The sequence below is a fragment of the Ranitomeya variabilis genome, chromosome 6 (assembly GCF_051348905.1).
Source record: "Ranitomeya variabilis isolate aRanVar5 chromosome 6, aRanVar5.hap1, whole genome shotgun sequence".
Taxonomy (NCBI): Eukaryota; Metazoa; Chordata; class Amphibia; order Anura; family Dendrobatidae; genus Ranitomeya; species Ranitomeya variabilis.
In genome coordinates, this window is record NC_135237.1 from 546,949,480 (window position 1) to 546,976,192 (window position 26,713).

Sequence of the window (26,713 nt, forward strand, 5' to 3'; positions counted from 1 at the left end):
CGTGGCTGCGTGGTTATATAAGAATGGGTTAATAGGTCAGTGAAGGCTGGTGCCTTATTACTGGTAGGGGTACACATGCAAACTGGAACTTCTGGTTAAAAAAAAAAATTAAAATAAATTGTATTAGCAAACAATTCTTAAGGCGCTGCCCGCGGTCACCACTAGGGGGAGCTCACTGCATACAGAACTTTACAGCTCCCATTGAACTGAACAGTAAACCCATGCTCCCTCTAGTGGTGGAAAAAAACAATTGCACCATTTACCCAACAGAGATAGAGATCTAATCTGCTGCACTAATCTCTCCTGTTCTGATTATTTGCTACAATGTGTCAGTCCAGGCACTGTCCACACTGGATAGAACTGCAGCAAATCCTGCAACTGTTAGTTACAGGAGTTAGTTACTCGTAGATTTCCATTCACTGAAAGGAAGCAAGGAGAAATGGAGCTGAGCTTGTGGGGTATTCGGTGCAGTCACGGCCGACATTTTGACTTTCAAAGAAACTGGAACGGTTTGATAAGACTGCGTAACTTATTTTTTAAAAAAGGGAATACCCCTTTAACAGCTTTTTAGAGGGGGTCTTCTAATCTAAAAAGTAACGGCGATAAGCCATCGCTTTATGATTGGTGGAGGCAGCACTGGGGTAGGTTTATACTGCAGTTCCCTGGAGAGCCTGGTGGCCGAGGGGGGCGCTATGCAGTAAATAAATCAGACCAGACCCCCACTGACCATAAAGTGATGCCATAAATACCCCCTTTAAGAATGAATATCAGGGGAGGGATGAAATAGGCACCAGATGACCTTTAGTATGTTGGGGGTCTGGGGTCAGTCGGGGGTCTTCTTCAGCAGAGAGTAGCTGGTTGTGGGAACGTGACCCGCCGCCATTCAAGGACACCATGATAAACTTGACCTAGTTCTCCGGAGTAAGACGTGCGGCCCGCCGCGTCCTATTAGCATCACAAGCCCCGCCGCAGCCTCATGGGGATGGATGACGACGGGCTCCATGTCAGGACCGGACAGGCGGAAAGCAGATACATCATCGGAAAACAAGCCTTGCACGCATGCCCTTCACGCTGCCAACATCCCAGCGTGATACCGGAGGGGGGGACTGCACCGCCATGAAGAGAGATGCCCGGGGGTCAACTGGGCGTGAAATACCATAACAAGAGGGGAAACTGAGCCCTGGCGGCCGGAGGGTCCGCAAAGGCAACGAGCCGATGAGACGTGCAGGGAGCAAGTGGTTAACTAGAGGCTGCATGATGCTTATGGGGGCAGCAGAGCCCCTCCGCACCCCAAGATGGTGCACCGTCACCCCTCCCAAAATCTTAATAGTCCAGTGTTTTAGGCATAATAGAATTAAAATAATTGGTACGCGTGCATCTGGTCTTCATAAAGGGGTGGTCTGCACAAGGAGGTGGTCTTTGGAGAGGATTCATTGTACGCTGTGTAGAAAAGGTGTAAAACTGATACAGCTATGGCAATCCCATCTGTGCTGGGTCCCACGGGGGAGCGACATGCCACCAGACGGCGGATGAAGCCCCCATGAGAACGGTGGTGGAGGAACGCTGACATCTAGTGGCGAGAAAAGAGAAGGCGGCACGTGTGAACGGTGTAACAGACATTGCAGACTAAAGGACGCTGGACACTGCGGCTGTATGCTCTGCTGATGTAAAGGCAATGTATCATCATTTTTACTTATTAAAACTATACATCAAAACATACTGGTACTATTATAAGGAGCCCTGGTGGTCTAGAGCAATGGAAGGGTTAACGTAAGGAGCCCAGGAGCAGAATTCTGGTGGCCTGGAGCAGTGAAGCGGTTAATGTAAGTAGCCCTGGTGGTCTAGAGCAGTGAAGGGGTTAACCTATGGAGCACTGGTGGTCAGAAGTGAAGTGGTTAATGTAAGGAGCCCTGGTGGTGTAGAGCAGTGAAGGGGTGAATCTATGGAGCACTGGTGATCTGGAGCAGTGAAGTGGTTAATGTAAGGACCCTTGGTGGTCTAGAGTAGTTAAGGGGTTAATGTAAGGACCTGGTGGTCTAATACAAGTAATGTAAGGACCTATGAAGTCTAGGAGTAGTGAAGAGGTTAATTTAAAGCTCTCTGGTGGTCTAGAGAAGTAGAGAGATTAATGGAAGAACCCCTGGTGATCTAAAATGATGACAAAAAGTTAAAGTAATGACCCCTGGTTGTTCAGAGGAATAAAAGCATTAATGAAAGCATCTATAACGGTCTAGCGTAATAAATGGTGGTACGGACTGGTGATAGGGGTTAATTTAAGGATCTCTGATGGTCTAGAGCAGTAAAGGGATTAATTTAAGAATGTAAGGACCCCCTGATGGTCTACAGTAATAACGGTTAATGTAAAGATCCCTGGTGGTATGGAGCAGTAAAAAACTTAATGTAAGGACCCCCTTGTGATGAGCAAAAAATGGAGTTTATGCAAGTAACCTTGTTCATCAGTGACAATAAAACGGTTACTGTACGGATCCCCTGTGGTCTCAGGCAGTACAGAGGTAAACAGGATCCCTGGTTGTCAAGAGTATTAATGGGGTTAAGGTAAGAACTTTTGGTGGTCTAAGGCAGTAAAGAAGTTGATGTAAAGATCCTGGTGGACTAGGGCGTTACAGGGATTAATGTAAGGACCCCTGACGTGCTAGGGCAGTAAAGTGGTAAATGTTAGGCTATGGGCACACTTTGCGGTTTTTGCTGCGGATCCGCAGCGTTTTTGGACGCTGCGGGTCCGCAGCAGTTTTCCATGTGGTGTACAGTACAATGTTAACCTATGGAAAACAAAAAACGCTGTGCACATGCTGCGGAAAAAAACGCGTGGAAACGCAGTGGTTTTCATTCCGCAGCATGTCAGTTCTTTGTGCGGAATCCGCAGCGGTTTGGCACCTGCTCCATGTTAAAAACCCGCAGGTGTCTAAAACCGCAGTGGAAACCGCACAAAAAAAAAAACACTATAAATCCGCAGTACTTTTTGCACTGCGGATTTCATCAAATCTGCTGAGGAAAGATCCGCAGCAGAATCCGCAAAGTGTGCATATACCCTAAGGCTCCCTGGTGGTCTAGGGTAGTAAACAGGTTAAATAAAGAAAACCCTGGAGGCCTAGAGAGAAAAAACCCCAAGGTGAATTAATGTAAGGTTTCCTGGTGGTATTGACCAAGGAAGTGGTAAAAGAGGAATTCCAGCCTTAGGGTATGTTCACACGGTGCGGTTTTTGCTGCGGATCCGCATCCTTTTTCCATGTAGGTTACAGTACAATGTAACCCAATGGAAAACAAACCCGCTGTGCCGACGATCCTTTTTTCCCCAGGAAAATCTGCACGGATTTTCTGCGGAAAAAAAGAAGTACCATGTCAATTCTTTCTGCGGATTCCGCTGCGGGTTTCCAGCAGCACCAATAGGAAACTGCAGTTGGAAACCCGCAGTGGAATCCGCAGGAGAAAAAGGACAAAAAACCGCAGAGAAAAGCACCGCGGTTTTCACTGCGGATTTTTCCAAAAAAGGACCTGAAAAATCCGCAGTGAAAAAAGGATCGTGTGAACATAGCCTTATACGTTTATTGATTTATGGCATAGCCTTCCAATGGGACCAGTATCTATCTAAAACAGAGCGGTGAGGCACATCATTACGTAAGGAGAGGCGGTCGGAAATTCATTTCTACGGTAATTCTGACTACTACTCTATTGAGTACAGAGTGCAGCGGGGTCCGGTATTGGAGATGGATGAGGGTCCCAATGGTGGAACACAGGTCTAACATACAGTCATGGGAAACTGTGCGGAGACGTGATAAAGGAACAAGATGGGACTCGCTCTTTCCTGTAAAGAAAGATCCTTATCATTTTAAGGAAGTAAAGAAATAATGTAATGATCCCTGGTGGTGTAGAGCAGTAATGGAGTAATGTAATGATCCCTGGTGGTGTAGAGCAGTAATGGAGTAATGTAATGGTCCCTGGTGGTGTAGAGCAGTAATGGAGTAATGTAATGGTCCCTGGTGGTGTAGAGCAGTAATGGAGTAATGTAATGATCCCTGGTGGTGTAGAGCAGTAATGGAGTAATGTAATGATCCCTGGTGGTGTAGAGCAGTAATGGAGTAATGTAATGGTCCCTGGTGGTGTAGAGCAGTAATGGAGTAATGTAATGGTCCCTGGTGGTGTAGAGCAGTAATGGAGTAATGTAATGATCCCTGGTGGTGTAGGGCAGTAATGGAGTAATGTAATGATCCCTGGTGGTGTAGAGCAGTAATGGAGTAATGTAATGATCCCTGGTGGTGTAGAGCAGTAATGGAGTAATGTAATGATCCCTGGTGGTGTAGGGCAGTAATGGAGTAATGTAATGACCCCTGGTGGTGTAGAGCAGTAATGGAGTAATGTAATGATCCCTGGTGGTGTAGAGCAGTAATGGAGTAATGTAATGATCCCTGGTGGTGTAGAGCAGTAATGGAGTAATGTAATGATCCCTGGTGGTGTAGAGCAGTAATGGAGTAATGTAATGATCCCTGGTGGTGTAGGGCAGTAATGGAGTAATGTAATGATCCCTGGTGGTGTAGAGCAGTAATGGAGTAATGTAATGATCCCTGGTGGTGTAGAGCAGTAATGGAGTAATGTAATGATCCCTGGTGGTGTAGAGCAGTACTGGAGTAATGTAATGATCCCTGGTGGTGTAGAGCAGTAATGGAGTAATGTAATGATCCCTGGTGGTGAAGAGCAGTAATGGAGTAATGTAATGACCCCTGGTGGTGTAGAGCAGTAATGGAGTAATGTAATGACCCCTGGTGGTGAAGAGCAGTAATGGAGTAATGTAATGATCCCTGGTGGTGTAGAGCAGTAATGGAGTAATGTAATGATCCCTGGTGATATATAGCAGTAACGGAGTAACGTAATGATCCCTGGTGGTGTAGAGCAGTAATGCAGTAATGTAATGATCCCTGGTGGTGTAGAGCAGTAATGGAGTAATGTAATGATCCCTGGTGATGTAGAGCAGTAATGGAGTAATGTAATGATCCCTGGTGGTGTAGAGCAGTAATGGAGTAATGTAATGATCCCTGGTGGTGTAGAGCAGTAATGGAGTAATGTAATGATCCCTGGTGGTGTAGAGCAGTAATGGAGTAATGTAATGGTCCCTGGTGGTGTAGAGCAGTAATGGAGTAATGTAATGGTCCCTGGTGGTGTAGAGCAGTAATGGAGTAATGTAATGATCCCTGGTGGTGTAGGGCAGTAATGGAGTAATGTAATGATCCCTGGTGGTGTAGAGCAGTAATGGAGTAATGTAATGATCCCTGGTGGTGTAGAGCAGTAATGGAGTAATGTAATGATCCCTGGTGGTGTAGGGCAGTAATGGAGTAATGTAATGACCCCTGGTGGTGTAGAGCAGTAATGGAGTAATGTAATGATCCCTGGTGGTGTAGAGCAGTAATGGAGTAATGTAATGATCCCTGGTGGTGTAGAGCAGTAATGGAGTAATGTAATGATCCCTGGTGGTGTAGAGCAGTAATGGAGTAATGTAATGATCCCTGGTGGTGTAGAGCAGTACTGGAGTAATGTAATGATCCCTGGTGGTGTAGAGCAGTAATGGAGTAATGTAATGATCCCTGGTGGTGTAGAGCAGTACTGGAGTAATGTAATGATCCCTGGTGGTGTAGAGCAGTAATGGAGTAATGTAATGATCCCTGGTGGTGAAGAGCAGTAATGGAGTAATGTAATGACCCCTGGTGGTGTAGAGCAGTAATGGAGTAATGTAATGACCCCTGGTGGTGAAGAGCAGTAATGGAGTAATGTAATGATCCCTGGTGGTGTAGAGCAGTAATGGAGTAATGTAATGATCCCTGGTGATATATAGCAGTAACGGAGTAACGTAATGATCCCTGGTGGTGTAGAGCAGTAATGCAGTAATGTAATGATCCCTGGTGGTGTAGAGCAGTAATGCAGTAATGTAATGATCCCTGGTGGTGTAGAGCAGTAATGGAGTAATGTAATGATCCCTGGTGGTGTAGAGCAGTAATGGAGTAATGTAATGATCCCTGGTGGTGTAGAGCAGTAATGGAGTAATGTAATGGTCCCTGGTGGTATAGAGCAGTAATGGAGTAATGTAATGATCCCTGGTGGTGTAGAGGAGTAATGGAGTAATGTAATGATCCCTGGTGATGTAGAGCAGTAATGGAGTAATGTAATGATCCCTGGTGGTGTAGAGCAGTAATGGAGTAATGTAATGATCCCTGGTGGTGTAGAGCAGTAATGGAGTAATGTAATGATCCCTGGTGGTGTAGAGCAGTAATGGAGTAATGTAATGATCCCTGGTGGTGTAGAGCAGTAATGGAGTAATGTAATGATCCCTGGTGGTATAAAGCAGTAATGGAGTAATGTAATGACCCCTGGTGGTGTAGAGCAGTAATGGAGTAATGTAATGATCCCTGGTGGTGTAGAGCAGTAATGGAGTAATGTAATGATCCCTGGTGGTGTAGGGCAGTAATGGAGTAATGTAATGATCCCTGGTGGTGTAGAGCAGTAATGGAGTAATGTAATGATCCCTGGTGGTGTAGAGCAGTAATGGAGTAATGTAATGATCCCTGGTGATGTAGAGCAGTAATGGAGTAATGTAATGATCCCTGGTGGTGTAGAGCAGTAATGGAGTAATGTAATGATACCTGGTGGTGTAGAGCAGTAATGGAGTAATGTAATGATACCTGGTGGTGTAGGGCAGTAATGGCGTAATGTAATGATCCCTGGTGGTGTAGAGGAGTAATGGAGTAATGTAATGATCCCTGGTGGTGTAGAGCAGTAATGGAGTAATGTAATGATCCCTGGTGGTGTAGAGCAGTAATGGAGTAATGTAATGATCCCCGGTGGTGTAAAGCAGTAATGGAGTAATGTAATGATCCCTGGTGGTGTAGAGCAGTAATGGAGTAATGTAATGACCCCTGGTGGTGTAGAGCAGTAATGGAGTAATGTAATGATCCCTGGTGGTGTAGAGCAGTAATGGAGTAATGTAATGACCCCTGGTGGTGTAGAGCAGTAATGGAGTAATGTAATGACCCCTGGTGGTGTAGAGCAGTAATGGAGTAATGTAATGATCCCTGGTGGTGTAGAGCAGTAATGGAGTAATGTAATGATCCCTGGTGGTGTAGGGCAGTAATGGAGTAATGTAATGACCCCTGGTGGTGTAGAGCAGTAATGGAGTAATGTAATGATCTCTGGTGGTGTAGAGCAGTAATGGAGTAATGTAATGATCCCTGGTGACATATAGCAGTAATGGAGTAATGTAATGATCCCTGGTGGTGTAGGGCAGTAATGGAGTAATGTAATGATCCCTAGTGGTGTAGAGCAGTAATGGAGTAATGTAATGATCCCTGGTGGTGTAGAGCAGTAATGGAGTAATGTAATGATCCCTGGTGGTGTAGGGCAGTAATGGAGTAATGTAATGATCCCTGGTGGTGTAGGGCAGTAATGGAGTAATGTAATGACCCCTGGTGGTGTAGAGCAGTAATGGAGTAATGTAATGATCCCTGGTGGTGTAGGGCAGTAATGCAGTAATATAATGATCCCTGGTGATATATAGCAGTAATGCAGTAATGTAATGATCCCTGGTGGTGTAGAGCAGTAATGGAGTAATGTAATGATCCCTGGTGGTGTAGAGCAGTAATGGAGTAATGTAATGATCCCTGGTGGTGTAGAGCAGTAATGGAGTAATGTAATGATCCCTGGTGGTGAAGAGCAGTAATGGAGTAATGTAATGATCCCTGGTGGTGTAGAGCAGTAATGGAGTAATGTAATGATCCCTGGTGGTGTAGGGCAGTAATGGAGTAATGTAATGGTCCCTGGTGGTGTAGAGCAGTAATGGAGTAATGTAATGATCCCTGGTGGTGTAGAGCAGTAATGGAGTAATGTAATGATCCCTGGTGGTGTAGAGCAGTAATGGAGTAATGTAATGATCCCTGGTGGTGTAGGGCAGTAATGGAGTAATGTAATGACCCCTGGTGGTGTAGAGCAGTAATGGAGTAATGTAATGATCCCTGGTGGTGTAGGGCAGTAATGCAGTAATATAATGATCCCTGGTGATATATAGCAGTAATGGAGTAATGTAATGATCCCTGGTGGTGTAGAGCAGTAATGGAGTAATGTAATGATCCCTGGTGGTGTAGGGCAGTAATGCAGTAATATAATGATCCCTGGTGATATATAGCAGTAATGGAGTAATGTAATGACCCCTGGTGGTGTAGAGCAGTAATGGAGTAATGTAATGATCCCTGGTGGTGTAGAGCAGTAATGGAGTAATGTAATGATCCCTGGTGGTGTAGAGCAGTAATGGAGTAATGTAATGATCCCTGGTGGTGTAGAGCAGTAATGGAGTAATGTAATGATCCCTGGTGGTGTAGAGCAGTAATGGAGTAATGTAATGATCCCTGGTGGTGTAGAGCAGTAATGGAGTAATGTAATGATCCCTGGTGGTGTAGAGCAGTAATGGAGTAATGTAATGATCCCTGGTGGTGAAGAGCAGTAATGGAGTAATGTAATGATCCCTGGTGGTGTAGAGCAGTAATGGAGTAATGTAATGATCCCTGGTGGTGTAGAGCAGTAATGGAGTAATGTAATGATCCCTGGTGGTGTAGAGCAGTAATGGAGTAATGTAATGATCCCTGGTGGTGTATAGCAGTAATGGAGTAATGTAATGATCCCTGGTGGCGTAGAGCAGTAATGGAGTAATGTAATGATCCCTGGTGGTGTAGAGCAGTAATGGAGTAATGTAATGATCCCTGGTGGTGTAGGGCAGTAATGGAGTAATGTAACGATCCCTGGTGGTGTAGAGCAGTAATGGAGTAATGTAATGATCCCTGGTGGTGTAGGGCAGTAATGGAGTAATGTAATGATCCCTGGTGGTGTAGAGCAGTAATGGAGTAATGTAATGATCTCTGGTGGTGTAGAGCAGTAATGGAGTAATGTAATGGTCCCTGGTGATATATAGCAGTAATGGAGTAATGTAATGATCCCTGGTGGTGAAGAGCAGTAATGGAGTAATGTAATGACCCCTGGTGGTGTAGAGCAGTAATGGAGTAATGTAATGGTCCCTGGTGGTGTAGAGCAGTAATGGAGTAATGTAATGATCCCTGGTGGTGTAGAGCAGTAATGCAGTAATGTAATGATCCCTGGTGGTGTAGAGCAGTAATGGAGTAATGTAATGATCCCTGGTGGTGTAGAGCAGTAATGGAGTAATGTAATGATCCCTGGTGGTGTAGAGCAGTAATGCAGTAATGTAATGATCCCTGGTGGTGTAGAGCAGTAATGGAGTAATGTAATGATCCCCGGAGGTGTAAAGCAGTAATGGAGTAATGTAATGATCCCTGGTGGTGTAGAGCAGTAATGGAGTAATGTAATGATCCCTGGTGGTGTAGAGCAGTAATGGAGTAATGTAATGATCCCTGGTGGTGTAGAGCAGTAATGGAGTAATGTAATGATCCCTGGTGGTGAAGAGCAGTAATGGAGTAATGTAATGATCCCTGGTGGTGTAGAGCAGTAATGGAGTAATGTAATGATCCCTGGTGGTGTAGAGCAGTAATGGAGTAATGTAATGATCCCTGGTGGTGTAGAGCAGTAATGCAGTAATGTAATGACCCCTGGTGGTGTAGAGCAGTAATGGAGTAATGTAATGATCCCTGGTGGTGAAGAGCAGTAATGGAGTAATGTAATGATCCCTGGTGGTGTAGAGCAGTAATGGAGTAATGTAATGATCCCTGGTGATGTAGAGCAGTAATGGAGTAATGTAATGATCCCTGGTGGTGTAGAGCAGTAATGGAGTAATGTAATGATCCCTGGTGGTGTAGAGCAGTAATGGAGTAATGTAATGATCCCTGGTGGTGTAGAGCAGTAATGGAGTAATGTAATGATCCCTGGTGGTGTAGAGCAGTAATGGAGTAATGTAATGATCCCTGGTGGTGTAGAGCAGTAATGGAGTAATGTAATGATCCCTGGTGGTGTAGAGCAGTAATGGAGTAATGTAATGATCCCTGGTGGTGTAGGGCAGTAATGCAGTAATGTAATGATCCCTGGTGGTGTAGAGCAGTAATGGAGTAATGTAATGATCCCCGGTGGTGTAGGGCAGTAATGGAGTAATGTAATGATCCCTGGTGGTGTAGAGCAGTAATGGAGTAATGTAATGATCCCTGGTGGTGTAGAGCAGTAATGGAGTAATGTAATGATCCCCGGTGGTGTAGGGCAGTAATGGAGTAATGTAATGATCCCTGGTGGTGTAGAGCAGTAATGGAGTAATGTAATGATCCCTGGTGGTGTAGAGCAGTAATGGAGTAATGTAACGATCCCTGGTGGTGTAGAGCAGTAATGGAGTAATGTAATGATCCCTGGTGGTGTAGAGCAGTAATGGAGTAATGTAATGATCCCCGGTGGTGTAGGGCAGTAATGGAGTAATGTAATGATCCCTGGTGGTGTAGAGCAGTAATGGAGTAATGTAATGATCCCTGGTGGTGTAGAGCAGTAATGCAGTAATGTAATGATCCCTGGTGGTGTAGGGCAGTAATGGAGTAATGTAATGATCCCTGGTGGTGTAGAGCAGTAATGGAGTAATGTAATGATCCCTGGTGGTGTAGAGCAGTAATGGAGTAATGTAATGATCCCTGGTGGTGTAGAGCAGTAATGCAGTAATGTAATGATCCCTGGTGGTGTAGGGCAGTAATGGAGTAATGTAATGATCCCTGGTGGTGTAGAGCAGTAATGGAGTAATATAATGATCCCTGGTGATATATAGCAGTAATGGAGTAATGTAATGATCCCTGGTGGTGTAGAGCAGTAATGGAGTAATGTAATGATCCCTGGTGGTGTAGAGCAGTAATGGAGTAATATAATGATCCCTGGTGATATATAGCAGTAATGGAGTAATGTAATGATCCCTGGTGGTGTAGAGCAGTAATGGAGTAATGTATTGATCCCTGGTGGTGTAGAGCAGTAACGGAGTAACGTAATGATCCCTGGTGGTGTAGGGCAGTAATGGAGTAATGTAATGACCCCTGGTGGTGTAGAGCAGTAATGGAGTAATGTAATGATCCCTGGTGGTGTAGAGCAGTAATGGAGTAATGTAATGATCCCTGGTGGTGTAGAGCAGTAATGGAGTAATGTAATGATCCCTGGTGGTGTAAAGCAGTAAAGGAGTAATGTAATGATCCCTGGTGGTGTAGGGCAGTAATGGAGTAATGTAATGACCCCTGGTGGTGTAGAGCAGTAATGGAGTAATGTAATGATCCCTGGTGGTGTAGAGCAGTAATGGAGTAATGTAATGATCCCTGGTGGTGTAGAGCAGTAATGGAGTAATGTAATGATCCCTGGTGGTGTAGAGCAGTAATGGAGTAATGTAATGATCCCTGGTGGTGTAGGGCAGTAATGGAGTAATGTAATGATCCCTGGTGGTGTAGAGCAGTAATGGAGTAATGTAATGATCCCTGGTGGTGTAGAGCAGTAATGGAGTAATGTAATGATCCCTGGTGGTGTAGAGCAGTAATGGAGTAATGTAATGATCCCTGGTGGTGAAGAGCAGTAATGGAGTAATGTAATGATCCCTAGTGGTGTAGAGCAGTAATGGAGTAATGTAATGATCCCTGGTGGTGTAGAGCAGTACTGGAGTAATGTAATGATCCCTGGTGGTGTAGAGCAGTAATGGAGTAATGTAATGATCCCTGGTGGTGTAGAGCAGTAATGGAGTAATGTAATGATCCCTGGTGGTGAAGAGCAGTAATGGAGTAATGTAATGATCCCTGGTGGTGTAGAGCAGTAATGGAGTAATGTAATGATCCCTGGTGGTGTAGAGCAGTAATGGAGTAATGTAATGATCCCTGGTGGTGTAGAGCAGTAATGGAGTAACGTAATGATCTCTGGTGGTGTAGGGCAGTAATGGAGTAATGTAATGATCCCTGGTGGTGTAGAGCAGTAATGGAGTAATGTAATGATCCCTGGTGGTGTAGAGCAGTAATGGAGTAATGTAATGATCCCTGGTGGTGTAGAGCAGTAATGGAGTAATGTAATGATCCCTGGTGGTGTAGAGCAGTAATGGAGTAATGTAATGATCCCTGGTGGTGTAGAGCAGTAATGGAGTAATGTAATGATCCCTGGTGGTGTAGAGCAGTAATGGAGTAATGTAATGATCCCTGGTGGTGAAGAGCAGTAATGGAGTAATGTAATGATCCCTGGTGGTGTAGAGCAGTAATGGAGTAATGTAATGATCCCTGGTGGTGTAGAGCAGTAATGGAGTAATGTAATGATCCCTGGTGGTGTAGAGCAGTAATGGAGTAATGTAATGATCCCTGGTGGTGTAGAGCAGTAATGGAGTAATGTAATGATCCCTGGTGGTGTAGAGCAGTAATGTAATGGTCCCTGGTGGTGTAGAGCAGTAATGGAGTAATGTAATGATCCCTGGTGGTGTAGAGCAGTAATGCAGTAATGTAATGATCCCTGGTGGTGTAGGGCAGTAATGGAGTAATGTAATGATCCCTGGTGGTGTAGAGCAGTAATGGAGTAATATAATGATCCCTGGTGATATATAGCAGTAATGGAGTAATGTAATGATCCCTGGTGGTGTAGAGCAGTAATGGAGTAATGTAATGATCCCTGGTGGTGTAGAGCAGTAATGGAGTAATATAATGATCCCTGGTGATATATAGCAGTAATGGAGTAATGTAATGATCCCTGGTGATATATAGCAGTAATGGAGTAATGTAATGATCCCTGGTGGTGTAGAGCAGTAATGGAGTAATGTAATGATCCCTGGTGGTGTAGAGCAGTAATGGAGTAATGTAATGATCCCCGGTGGTGTAAAGCAGTAATGGAGTAATGTAATGATCCCTGGTGGTGTAGAGCAGTAATGGAGTAATGTAATGATCCCTGGTGGTGTAGAGCAGTAATGGAGTAATGTAATGATCCCTGGTGGTGTAGAGCAGTAATGGAGTAATGTAATGATCCCTGGTGGTGTAGAGCAGTAATGGAGTAATGTAATGATCCCTGGTGGTGTAGAGCAGTAATGGAGTAATGTATTGATCCCTGGTGGTGTAGAGCAGTAACGGAGTAACGTAATGATCCCTGGTGGTGTAGGGCAGTAATGGAGTAATGTAATGACCCCTGGTGGTGTAGGGCAGTAATGGAGTAATGTAATGATCCCTGGTGGTGTAGAGCAGTAATGGAGTAATGTAATGATCCCTGGTGGTGTAGAGCAGTAATGGAGTAATGTAATGATCCCTGGTGGTGTAGAGCAGTAATGGAGTAATGTAATGATCCCTGGTGGTGTAAAGCAGTAAAGGAGTAATGTAATGATCCCTGGTGGTGTAGGGCAGTAATGGAGTAATGTAATGACCCCTGGTGGTGTAGAGCAGTAATGGAGTAATGTAATGATCCCTGGTGGTGTAGAGCAGTAATGGAGTAATGTAATGATCCCTGGTGGTGTATAGCAGTAATGGAGTAATGTAATGATCCCTGGTGGTGTAGAGCAGTAATGGAGTAATGTAATGATCCCTGGTGGTGTAGAGCAGTAATGGAGTAATGTAATGATCCCTGGTGGTGTAGAGCAGTAATGGAGTAATGTAATGATCCCTGGTGGTGTAGGGCAGTAATGGAGTAATGTAATGATCCCTGGTGGTGTAGAGCAGTAATGGAGTAATGTAATGATCCCTGGTGGTGTAGAGCAGTAATGGAGTAATGTAATGATCCCTGGTGGTGAAGAGCAGTAATGGAGTAATGTAATGATCCCTAGTGGTGTAGAGCAGTAATGGAGTAATGTAATGATCCCTGGTGGTGTAGAGCAGTACTGGAGTAATGTAATGATCCCTGGTGGTGTAGAGCAGTAATGGAGTAATGTAATGATCCCTGGTGGTGTAGAGCAGTAATTGAGTAATGTAATGATCCCTGGTGGTGAAGAGCAGTAATGGAGTAATGTAATGATCCCTGGTGGTGTAGAGCAGTAATGGAGTAATGTAATGATCCCTAGTGGTGTAGAGCAGTAATGGAGTAACGTAATGATCTCTGGTGGTGTAGGGCAGTAATGGAGTAATGTAATGATCCCTGGTGGTGTAGAGCAGTAATGGAGTAATGTAATGATCCCTGGTGGTGTAGAGCAGTAATGGAGTAATGTAATGATCCCTGGTGGTGTAGAGCAGTAATGGAGTAATGTAATGATCCCTGGTGGTGTAGGGCAGTAATGCAGTAATATAATGATCCCTGGTGATATATAGCAGTAATGGAGTAATGTAATGATCCCTGGTGGTGTAGAGCAGTAATGGAGTAATGTAATGATCCCTGGTGGTGTAGAGCAGTAATGGAGTAATGTAATGATCCCTGGTGGTGTAGAGCAGTAATGGAGTAATGTAATGACCCCTGGTGGTGTAGAGCAGTAATGGAGTAATGTAATGATCCCTGGTGGTGTAGAGCAGTAATGGAGTAATGTAATGACCCCTGGTGGTGTAGAGCAGTAATGGAGTAATGTAATGACCCCTGGTGGTGTAGAGCAGTAATGGAGTAATGTAATGATCCCTGGTGGTGTAGAGCAGTAATGGAGTAATGTAATGATCCCTGGTGGTGTAGAGCAGTAATGCAGTAATGTAACGATCCCTGGTGGTGTAGAGCAGTAATGGAGTAATGTAATGATCCCTGGTGGTGTAGAGCAGTAATGGAGTAATGTAATGATCCCTGGTGGTGTAGAGCAGTAATGGAGTAATGTAATGATCCCTGGTGGTGTAGAGCAGTAATGTAATGGTCCCTGGTGGTGTAGAGCAGTAATGGAGTAATGTAATGATCCCTGGTGGTGTAGAGCAGTAATGGAGTAATGTAATGGTCCCTGGTGGTGTAGAGCAGTAATGGAGTAATGTAATGATCCCTGGTGGTGTAGGGCAGTAATGGAGTAATGTAATGATCCCTGGTGGTGTAGAGCAGTAATGGAGTAATGTAATGATCCCTGGTGGTGTAGAGCAGTAATGGAGTAATGTAATGACCCCTGGTGGTGTAGAGCAGTAATGGAGTAATGTAATGATCCCTGGTGGTGTATAGCAGTAATGGAGTAATGTAATGATCCCTGGTGGTGTAGAGCAGTAATGGAGTAATGTAATGATCCCTGGTGGTGTAGAGCAGTAATGGAGTAATGTAATGATCCCTGGTGGTGTAGGGCAGTAATGGAGTAATGTAATGATCCCTGGTGGTGTAGAGCAGTAATGGAGTAATGTAACGATCCCTGGTGGTGTAGAGCAGTAATGGAGTAATGTAATGATCCCTGGTGGTGTAGGGCAGTAATGGAGTAATGTAATGATCCCTGGTGGTGTAGAGCAGTAATGGAGTAATGTAATGATCCCCGGTGGTGTAGAGCAGTAATGGAGTAATGTAATGATCCCTGGTGGTGTAGAGCAGTAATGGAGTAATGTAATGATCCCTGGTGGTGTAAAGCAGTAATGGAGTAATGTAATGATCCCTGGTGGTGTAGAGCAGTAATGGAGTAATGTAATGATCCCTGGTGGTGTAGAGCAGTAATGGAGTAATGTAATGATCCCTGGTGGTGAAGAGCAGTAATGGAGTAATGTAATGATCCCTGGTGGTGTAGAGCAGTAATGGAGTAATGTAATGATCCCTGGTGGTGTAGAGCAGTAATGGAGTAATGTAATGATCCCTGGTGGTGTAGAGCAGTAATGCAGTAATGTAATGACCCCTGGTGGTGTAGAGCAGTAATGGAGTAATGTAATGATCCCTGGTGGTGTAGAGCAGTAATGGAGTAATGTAATGATCCCTGGTGGTGTAGAGCAGTAATGGAGTAATGTAATGATCCCTGGTGGTGTAGAGCAGTAATGGAGTAATGTAATGATCCCTGGTGGTGTAGAGCAGTAATGGAGTAATGTAATGATCCCTGGTGGTGTAGAGCAGTAATGCAGTAATGTAATGATCCCTGGTGGTGTAGGGCAGTAATGGAGTAATGTAATGATCCCTGGTGGTGTAGAGCAGTAATGGAGTAATATAATGATCCCTGGTGATATATAGCAGTAATGGAGTAATGTAATGATCCCTGGTGGTGTAGAGCAGTAATGGAGTAATGTATTGATCCCTGGTGGTGTAGAGCAGTAACGGAGTAACGTAATGATCCCTGGTGGTGTAGGGCAGTAATGGAGTAATGTAATGACCCCTGGTGGTGTAGAGCAGTAATGGAGTAATGTAATGATCCCTGGTGGTGTAGAGCAGTAATGGAGTAATGTAATGATCCCTGGTGGTGTAAAGCAGTAAAGGAGTAATGTAATGATCCCTGGTGGTGTAGGGCAGTAATGGAGTAATGTAATGACCCCTGGTGGTGTAGAGCAGTAATGCAGTAATGTAATGATCCCTGGTGGTGTAGAGCAGTAATGGAGTAATGTAATGATCCCTGGTGGTGTAGAGCAGTAATGGAGTAATGTAATGATCCCTGGTGGTGTAGGGCAGTAATGGAGTAATGTAATGATCCCTGGTGGTGTAGAGCAGTAATGGAGTAATGTAATGATCCCTGGTGGTGTAGAGCAGTAATGGAGTAATGTAATGATCCCTGGTGATGTAGGGCAGTAATGGAGTAATGTAATGATCCCTGGTGGTATAAAGCAGTAATGGAGTAATGTAATGACCCCTGGTGGTGTAGAGCAGTAATGTAATGATCCCCGGTGGTGTAGAGCAGTAATGGAGTAATGTAATGATCCCTGGTGGTGTAGGGCAGTAATGGAGTAATGTAATGATCCCTGGTGGTGTAGAGCAGTAATGGAGTAATGTAATGATCCCCGGTGGTGTAGAGGAGTAATGGAGTAATGTAATGATCCCTGGTGGTGTAGAGGAGTAATGGAGTAATGTAATGATCCCTGGTGGTGTAGAGCAGGAATAGAGTAATGTAATGATCCCTGGTGGTGTAGAGCAGTAATGGAGTAATGTAATGATCCCTGGTGGTGTAGAGCAGTAATGGAGTAATGTAATGATCCCTGGTGGTGTAGAGCAGTAATGGAGTAATGTAATGATCCCTGGTGGTGTAGAGCAGTAATGCAATGATCCCTGGTGGTGTAGAGCAGTAATGGAGTAATGTAATGATCCCCGGTGGTGTAGAGCAGTAATGGAGTAATGTAATGATCCCTGGTGGTGTAGAGCAGTAATGGAGTAACGTAATGATCCCTGGTGACATATAGCAGTAATAGAGTAATGTAATGACCCCTGGTGGTGTAGAGCAGTAATGGAGTAATGTAATGATCCCTGGTGGTGTAGAGCAGTAATGGAGTAATGTAATGATCCCTGGTGGTGTAGAGCAGTAATGGAGTAATGTAATGATCCCTGGTGGTGTAGAGCAGTAATGGAGTAATGTAATGATCCCTGGTGGTGTAGAGCAGTAATGGAGTAACGTAATGATCCCTGGTGACATATAGCAGTAATGGAGTAATGTAATGACCCCTGGTGGTGTAGAGCAGTAATGGAGTAATGTAATGGTCCCTGGTGGTGTAGAGCAGTAATGGAGTAATGTAATGATCCCTGGTGGTGTAGGGCAGTAATGCAGTAATGTAATGATCCCTGGTGGTGTAGAGCAGTAATGGAGTAATGTAATGACCCCTGGTGGTGTAGAGCAGTAATGGAGTAATGTAATGATCCCTGGTGGTGTAGAGCAGTAATGGAGTAATGTAATGATCCCTGGTGGTGTAGAGCAGTAATGGAGTAATGTAATGACCCCTGGTGGTGTAGAGCAGTAATGGAGTAATGTAATGATCCCTGGTGGTGTAGAGCAGTAATGGAGTAATGTAATGATCCCTGGTGATGTAGAGCAGTAATGGAGTAATGTAATGATCCCTGGTGGTGTAGAGCAGTAATGGAGTAATGTAATGGTCCCTGGTGGTGTAGGGCAGTAATGCAGTAATGTAATGATCCCTGGTGGTGTAGAGCAGTAATGGAGTAATGTAATGACCCCTGGTGGTGTAGAGCAGTAATGGAGTAATGTAATGATCCCTGGTGGTGTAGAGCAGTAATGGAGTAATGTAATGATCCCTGGTGGTGTAGAGCAGTAATGGAGTAATGTAATGATCCCTGGTGATGTAGAGCAGTAATGGAGTAATGTAATGATCCCTGGTGGTGTAGAGCAGTAATGGAGTAATGTAACGATCCCTGGTGGTGTAGAGCAGTAATGGAGTAATGTAATGATCCCTGGTGGTATAGAGCAGTAATGGAGTAATGTAATGATCCCTGGTGGTGTAGAGCAGTAATGGAGTAATGTAATGATCCCTGGTGGTGTAGAGCAGTAATGGAGTAATGTAACGATCCCTGGTGGTGTAGAGCAGTAATGGAGTAATGTAATGACCCCTGGTGGTGTAGAGCAGTAATGGAGTAATGTAATGACCCCTGGTGGTGTAGAGCAGTAATGGAGTAATGTAATGATCCCTGGTGGAGTAGAGCAGTAATGGAGTAATGTAATGACCCCTGGTGACATATAGCAGTAATGGAGTAATGTAATGATCCCTGGTGGAGTAGAGCAGTAATGGAGTAATGTAATGATCCCTGGTGGTGTAGAGCAGTAATGGAGTAATGTAATGATCCCTGGTGGTGTAGAGCAGTAATGGAGTAATATAATGATCCCTGGTGGAGTAGAGCAGTAATGGAGTAATGTAATGATCCCTGGTGGTGTAGAGCAGTAATGGAGTCATGTAATGATCCCTGGTGATATATAGCAGTAATGGAGTAATGTAATGATCCCTGGTGACATATAGCAGTAATGGAGTAATGTAATGATCCCTGGTGGAGTAGAGCAGTAATGGAGTAATGTAATGATCCCTGGTGATATATAGCAGTAATGGAGTAATGTAATGATCCCTGGTGACATATAGCAGTAATGGAGTAATGTAATGATCCCTGGTGGTGTAGAGCAGTAATGGAGTAATGTAATGATCCCTGGTGGTGTAGAGCAGTAATGGAGTAATGTAATGATCCCTGGTGGTGAAGAGCAGTAATGGAGTAATGTAATGATCCCTGGTGGTGTAGAGCAGTAATGGAGTAATGTAATGATCCCTGGTGGTGTAGAGCAGTAATGGAGTAACGTAATGATCCATGGTGGTGTAGAGCAGTAATGGAGTAATGTAATGATCCCTGGTGGTGTAGAGCAGTAATGGAGTAACGTAATGATCCATGGTGGTGTAGAGCAGTAATGGAGTAATGTAATGATCCCTGGTGGTGTAGAGCAGTAATGGAGTAATGTAATGACCCCTGGTGGTGTAGAGCAGTAATGGAGTAATGTAATGACCCCTGGTGGTGTAGAGCAGTAATGGAGTAATGTAATGATCCCTGGTGGTGTAGAGCAGTAATGGAGTAATGTAATGACCCCTGGTGGTGTAGAGCAGTAATGGAGTAATGTAATGACCCCTGGTGGTGTAGAGCAGTAAAGGAGTAATGTAATGATCCCTGGTGGTGTAGAGCAGTAATGGAGTAATGTAATGATCCCTGGTGGTGTAGAGCAGTAATGGAGTAATGTAATGATCCCTGGTGGTATAAAGCAGTAATGGAGTAATGTAATGATCCCTGGTGATGTAGAGCAGTAATGGAGTAATGTAATGATCCCTGGTGGTGTAGAGCAGTAATGGAGTAATGTAATGGTCCCTGGTGGTGTAGAGCAGTAATGGAGTAATGTAATGATCCCTGGTGGTGTAGAGCAGTAATGGAGTAACGTAATGATCCCTGGTGGTGTAGAGCAGTAATGGAGTAATGTAATGATCCCTGGTGGTGTAGAGCAGTAATGGAGTAATGTAATGATCCCCGGTGGTGTAGAGCAATAATGAAGTAATGTGTGAGCTCCCTCCCACATTATTAAGCGGATCGCTTTTCTATATAATGGGACTGTGATTGACAGATTAGTTTGTCAGCTTCTGAGGACAGAGACTAACGGGGCAGAGCAGTTTAAAAGAAAAAACAAAGCACACACTCAGCGAACGCCTAATCCCCCAAAGCCAACGTCTCCTGCAACAAAAATAAAATATAAACCACAATATTCCTCATCTGTCTGTAGAGAAGATAATCCATAATGTCAAATGATGATCCTGATCACTGTGAGAGCAGTCATTGATATGACTGCTCACAGACAGCCGGCGATACACTGCGGGAGTGATTACCTCCTGTCAGTGTATCACTGAGCTGCCGTGAGAGAGTTCTCATGCAGCAGCGGTGCCGTGAGAGCACTGGAGCTGATGAACTCCGGTTACCTCGCTCACGGCAGCTCAGTGATACACTGCAGGAGCGACTACCTTCAGACAGTGTATCGCCGGCGGCCAGGTAGTGCGGCCACATCTCCAGATGTGACTGTTCTACACGTGAGAGATTACATGGACTACGGCGGACAGGTGAGTATATGTTGGTTTATTATTTTACATTTTTTCTAGGAGACGAGGGCTTCGGGGATTTGGTGTTAGGTGAGTATAATGTGTTTTTTTATTTTTAGTTGAACGTGTATGTAGTTATTTTATAACTGTGAGCACTGGCAGGTGATACTTCCTCTCTCATCTGTGTTCAGATGACAGCGTGGGAAACACCATAGGAAGCCGGTAAAAATGCAAAAAAAAGCCTCAGCAAATCCGCAAACATTTTTACACCTACGTTTTTGCTGCGGATTTGACTGACTCAATTGAAGTCAATGGGTAAAAAACGCTGCAGAAATGCACAAAGAATTGACATGCTGCAGAAAAAAAACGCACAGCAAATACGCACGGAAAATTACTAATCATTCCATAACTTTTTTGGCCCATTTCCAAGAGGGAAAAACTTATCGTAGTTTCAAAGAGGAATTGTGCCATGCATTTATCATTCGGATCCTCCACGTAATTATTAGAAGAAGGTCCTGAACAGGGGACCCCTGAAATAAACCTGAAACTCCATGACAACTTAAAAAAAAAAAAAAACATTGCATCCGAAGCTGAGCTCACCTGATCTCCACACATCTGCTGACAGCGAATGGAAACATTATAATTCGTTTATTTATTTATTTATTTAAAGAATCCTTCATAGAGCTGTGGGTTTGCTACAATAATAAATCCTGTGTGAGAAGTACAGCTCCGCAGACTGACACAATGTAACACAGCATCAGCACAGGAGAGAGCGCTGCTCTGCACATGATTACACAGAGGATTCTCTGGATGAGACATTTGTATCCAGTCTGCGACCGCTTCACAAAAAACTGCTAAAACACAGCGAGCGCTGATCTCACTGGTGACAGGAGCCATCCAGGAAGATACCGGGGTCTGCTGCACCACAAGAAGTCCCTATCATGTGTCTGACATTGTATGCACCATAGGAAGGACTGCAACATCACACACAACCCACCGGCAAAATATCTGTATAAGAGGTGTCATGTGAAAGCCCAGAGACACCGTGTATGCTGCCCACCACCGACCTCATATATATGGCCGTAATCTACAGAAAATACATCACATTACTGATCCTGTATGACCCGGAGTTATAGCCTCGATTATACTCCAGAGCTGCACTCACTATTCTGCCGGTGCAGTCACTGTGTACATACATTACATTACTGATCCTGAGTTACATCCTGTATTATATCCCAGAGCTGCACTCACTATTCTGCTGGTGCAGTCACTGTGTACATACATTACATTACTGATCCTGTACTGATCCTGAGTTACAGCCTGTATTATACCCCAGAGCTGCACTCACTATTCTGCTGGTGCAGTCACTGTGTACATACATTACATTACTGATCCTGAGTTACATCCTGTATTATACCCCAGAGCTGCACTCACTATTCTGCTGGTGCAGTCACTGTGTACATACATTACATTACTGATCCTGAGTTACATCCTGTATTATACTCCAGAGCTGCACTCACTATTCTGCTGGTGCAGTCACTGTGTACATACATTACATTACTGATCCTGAGTTACATCCTGTATTATACCCCAGAGCTGCACTCACTATTCCGCTGGTGCAGTCACTGTGTACATACATTACATTACTGATCCTGAGTTACATCCTGTATTATACCCCAGAGCTGCACTCACTATTCTGCTGGTGCAGTCACTGTGTACATACATTACATTACTGATCCTCAGTTACATCCTGTATTATACCCCAGAGCTGCACTCACTATTCTGCTGGTGCAGTCACTGTGTACATACATTACATTACTGATCCTGTACTGATCCTGAGTTACAGCCTGTATCATACCCCAGAGCTGCACTCACTATTCCGCTGGTGCAGTCACTGTGTACATACAATACATTACTGATCCTGAGTTACATCCTGTATTATCCTCAAGAGCTGCACTCACTATTCCGCTGGTGCAGTCACTGTGTACATACAATACATTACTGATCCTGAGTTACATCCTGTATTATACCCCAGAGCTGCACTCACTATTCTGCTGGTGCAGTCACTAATACATTACTGATCCTGAGTTACATCCTGTATTATACCCCAGAGCTGCACTCACTATTCTGCTGGTGCAGTCACTGCGTACATACATTACATTACTGATCGTGTGAATTATATTAATGAAATGCATACTTCAGAGCTGAAATCATCCTGTATTTAATTTCCTGTTGGTTTATTCTGGAAAGTGAAGTCTTCACATGAGACATTATTTACTAACACACCTGATGACCATTTCTAATAACCAGAAGTAAAATAATGAGTGCAGCTCTGGAGTATTTCTGTAGATTATTCTGTATATGACCCGCACTATGGTTGTGGGCAGAGGTGGTCGGCGGTGGGCAGCGGTGGTCGCACTCCTCACACAAGGATATATACACAGCACACAGATTGTAGATGGACGGGTCGCTCACTTACTCCCAGTGTTGTAGTTGATATATCGGCTCCCAACCTGCAAAACACAAAACACGACGTCAGCTTTAAGACAGAAAAATATGATGGTGGTAACAAGCAGAAACAGAAGTGTAGCTACCAGAAGGGGTACAGGGGACGGACGCCTGGGCCCCGCACTCCGAGGGGCCCAACCCTGAGCTACTGCCGCCATTACCACATTTCCCTGCACTATCATCGTCTGCTCTGCTGCTCTGTAGACCGGGAGCACATGAGCAGATGCCCCCACTGGACGCTGACTGCCAGCACTGGACCTCTGTGGCTGTGCCTGCAGCAGAGACATCACCACGCAGAGCACCTTCCTGCCAGAGATGAGAAGGACAGGACACAGGATGGTGCTATACATAGGAGGGCATGTGGACACATGATGGTGCTGTACATAGGAGCGCATGTGGACACAGGATGGTGCTGTACATAGGAGAGCATGAGGACACAGGATGGTGCTGTACATAGGAGCGCATGAGGACACAGGATGGTGCTGCACATAGGAGCGCATGAGGACACAGGATGGTGCTGTACATAGGAGCGCATGTGGACACAGGATGGTGCTGTACATAGGAGAGCATGAGGACACAGGATGGTGCTGTACATAGGAGCGCATGTGGACAGGATGGTGCTGTACATAGGAGCATGAGGACACAGGATGGTGCTGTACATAGGAGCGCATGAGGACACAGGATGGTGCTGCACATAGGAGCGCATGAGGACACAGGATGGTGCTGTACATAGGAGCGCATGTGGACACAGGATGGTGCTGTACATAGAAGAGCATGAGGACACAGGATGGTGCTGTACATAGGAGCGCATGAGGACACAGGATGGTGCTGTACATAGGAGCGCATGAGGACACAGGATGTGCTGTACATAGGAGTGCATGAGGACACAGGCTGGTGCTGTACATAGGAGTACATGAAGACACAGGATGGTGCTGTACATAGGAGCATGAGGACACAGGATGGTGCTGTACATAGGAGCGCATGAGGACACAGGCTGGTGCTGTACATAGGAGCGCATGAGGACACAGGATGTGCTGTACATAGGAGTGCATGAGGACACAGGCTGGTGCTGTACATAGGAGTACATGAAGACACAGGATGGTGCTGTACATAGGAGCATGAGGACACAGGATGGTGCTGTACATAGGAGCGCATGAGGACACAGGATGGTGCTGTACATAGGAGCGCATGAGGACACAGGATGTGCTGTACATAGGAGTGCATGAGGACACAGGCTGGTGCTGTACATAGGAGTACATGAAGACACAGGATGGTGCTGTACATAGGAGGGCATGAAAACTGCAGCATAAAACCTTCTATAAACAAAAAATCCCCAGAAAGTTGAGGATGAATGAATATAATAAAAAGCTAAATAGAAGCCAATACACATAGCCAGCAGGTGTGTACCGAGAATCATATATGGGTGCCGGCCCCCGAACGTGAACTCAGTCTGGGCAACAAGACCCCCATAGCAAAAAAAGAGAGAAGACGTACCAGGGGGTGCACTTTCTACTTTACATGTGTAATATTCTACCTCCTGTCCTTCTTCTGATTCCCTCTTTTTCCAGTTCCTTTTCAGGGTCTTGTCCAGACATGAGTATTCCTTTTAGGGTCACCTGGATACATTCAGAGAGCTGTGCCCATATACTGGCCTCTATACACAGCTACTAGCTGATGATAATCAGTTCTTGCCATAAAACAGGGCTGTGCAGGTTACAGCCCACAGACAGGGACAGAGCCCTGAACCAAAGGCATGTGAGCTAATGCGGGGGTCATTATACAATGTGGGAGCTAATGCGGGGTCATTATACAGTGTGGGAGCTAATGCGGGGTCATTATACAGTATGGGAGCTAATGCGGGGCCATTATACAGTGTGGGACCTAATGCAGGGGGTCATTATACAGTATGGGAACTAATGCAGAGGCCCTTATACAGTATGGGAGCTAATGCGGGGGCCCTTATACAGTATGGGAGCTAATGCGGGGGCCCTTATACAGTATGGGAGCTAATGCGGGGGCCCTTATACAGTATGGGAGCTAATGCGGGGGCCCTTATACAGTATGGGAGCTAATGCGGGGTCATTATACAGTGTGGGAGCTAATGCGGGGTCATTATACAGTGTGGGAGCTAATGCGGGGTCATTATACAGTGTGGGAGCTAATGCGGGGTCATTATACAGTGTGGGAGCTAATGTGGGGTCATTATACAGTGTGGGAGCTAATGCGGGGTCATTATACAGTATGAGAGCTAATGCGGGGGTCATTATACAGTGTGGGAGCTAATGTGGGGTCATTATACAGTGTGGGAGCTAATGCGGGGGTCATTATACAGTATGGGAGCTAATGTGGGGTCATTATACAGTATGGGAGCTAATGCGGGGGCCATTATACAGTATGGGAGCTAATGCGGGGGCCATTATACAGTGTGGGAGCTAATGCGGGGTCATTATACATTGTGGGAGCTAATGCGGGGTCATTATACAGTGTGGGAGCTAATGCGGGGGTCTTATGGGAGCTAATGCGGGGTCAATACAGTGTGGGAGCTAATGCGGGGTCATTATACAGTGTGGGAGCTAATGCGGGGGTCATTATACAGTGTGGGAGCTAATGCGGGGTCATTATACAGTGTGGGAGCTAATGCGGGGGTCATTATACAGTATGGGAGCTAATGTGGGGTCATTATACAGTGTGGGAGCTAATGCGGGGGCCATTACACAGTGTGGGAGCTAATGCGGGGTCATTATACATTGTGGGAGCTAATGCGGGGTCATTATACATTGTGGGAGCTAATGCGGGGTCATTATACAGTGTGGGAGCTAATGCGGGGGTCATTATACATTGTGGGAGCTAATGCGGGGTCATTATACAGTGTGGGAGCTAATGCGGGGTTCTTATGGGAGCTAATGCGGGGTCAATACACAGTGTGGGAGCTAATGCGGGGTCATTATACAGTGTGGGAGCTAATGCGGGGTCATTTTACAGTGTGGGAGCTAATGCGGGGGTCTTATGGGAGCTAATGCGGGGTCAATACACAGTGTGGGGGCTAATGCGGGGTCATTATACAGGGTGGGAGCTAATGCGGGGTCATTATACAGTGTGGGAGCTAATGCGGGGTCATTATACAGTGTGGGAGCTAATGCGGGGTCATTATACAGTATGGGAGCTAATGCGGGGTCATTATACAGTATGAGAGCTAATGCGGGGGTCATTATACAGTGTGGGAGCTAATGCGGGGTCATTATACAGTGTGGGAGCTAATGCGGGGGTCATTATACAGTGTGGGAGCTAATGCGGGGGTCATTATACAGTATGGGAGCTAATGTGGGGTCATTATACAGTATGGGAGCTAATGCGGGGGCCATTATACAGTGTGGGAGCTAATGCGGGGTCATTATACAGTGTGGGAACTAATGCAGGGGCCCTTATACAGTATGTGAGCTAATGCGGGGGCCATTATACAGTACTAGATTGTGGCCCGATTCTAACACATCGGGTATTCTAGAATATGCATGTCCCCGTAGTATATGGACAATGATGATTCCAGAATTCGCGGCAGACTATGCCCGTCGTTGATTGGTCGAGGCCTGGCGGCCTCGACCAATCAGAGACGCGGGATTTCCAGGACAGACAGACAGACAGACGGAAAAACCCTTAGACAATTATATATATAGATGGGAGCTAATGCGGGGGCTATTATACAGTATGGGAGCTAATGCGGGGGCCATTATACAGTATGGGAGCTAATGCGGGGCCATTATACAGTGTGGGACCTAATGCAGGGGGTCATTATACAGTGTGGGACCTAATGCAGGGGGTCGTTATACAGTATGGGAACTAATGTGGGGGTCGTTATACAGTATGGGAGCTAATGCGGGGGCCATTATACA

The 26,713-nt window shown here is 45.2% G+C and overlaps 1 protein-coding gene across 13 annotated transcripts in view; it reads right to left on the reverse strand.

The window, feature by feature from the left end:
- CYRIB (CYFIP related Rac1 interactor B) overlaps nt 1-26,713 on the reverse strand; it is a 179,483-nt gene that overhangs the window by 43,221 nt on the left and 109,549 nt on the right. For all 13 annotated transcript variants that reach the window (XM_077271231.1, XM_077271227.1, XM_077271234.1 and 10 more), the window contains one exon: nt 22,798-22,831. The gene's annotated coding sequence lies outside the window, so the exon portion shown is untranslated. The remainder of the gene's footprint in view (nt 1-22,797; nt 22,832-26,713) is intronic.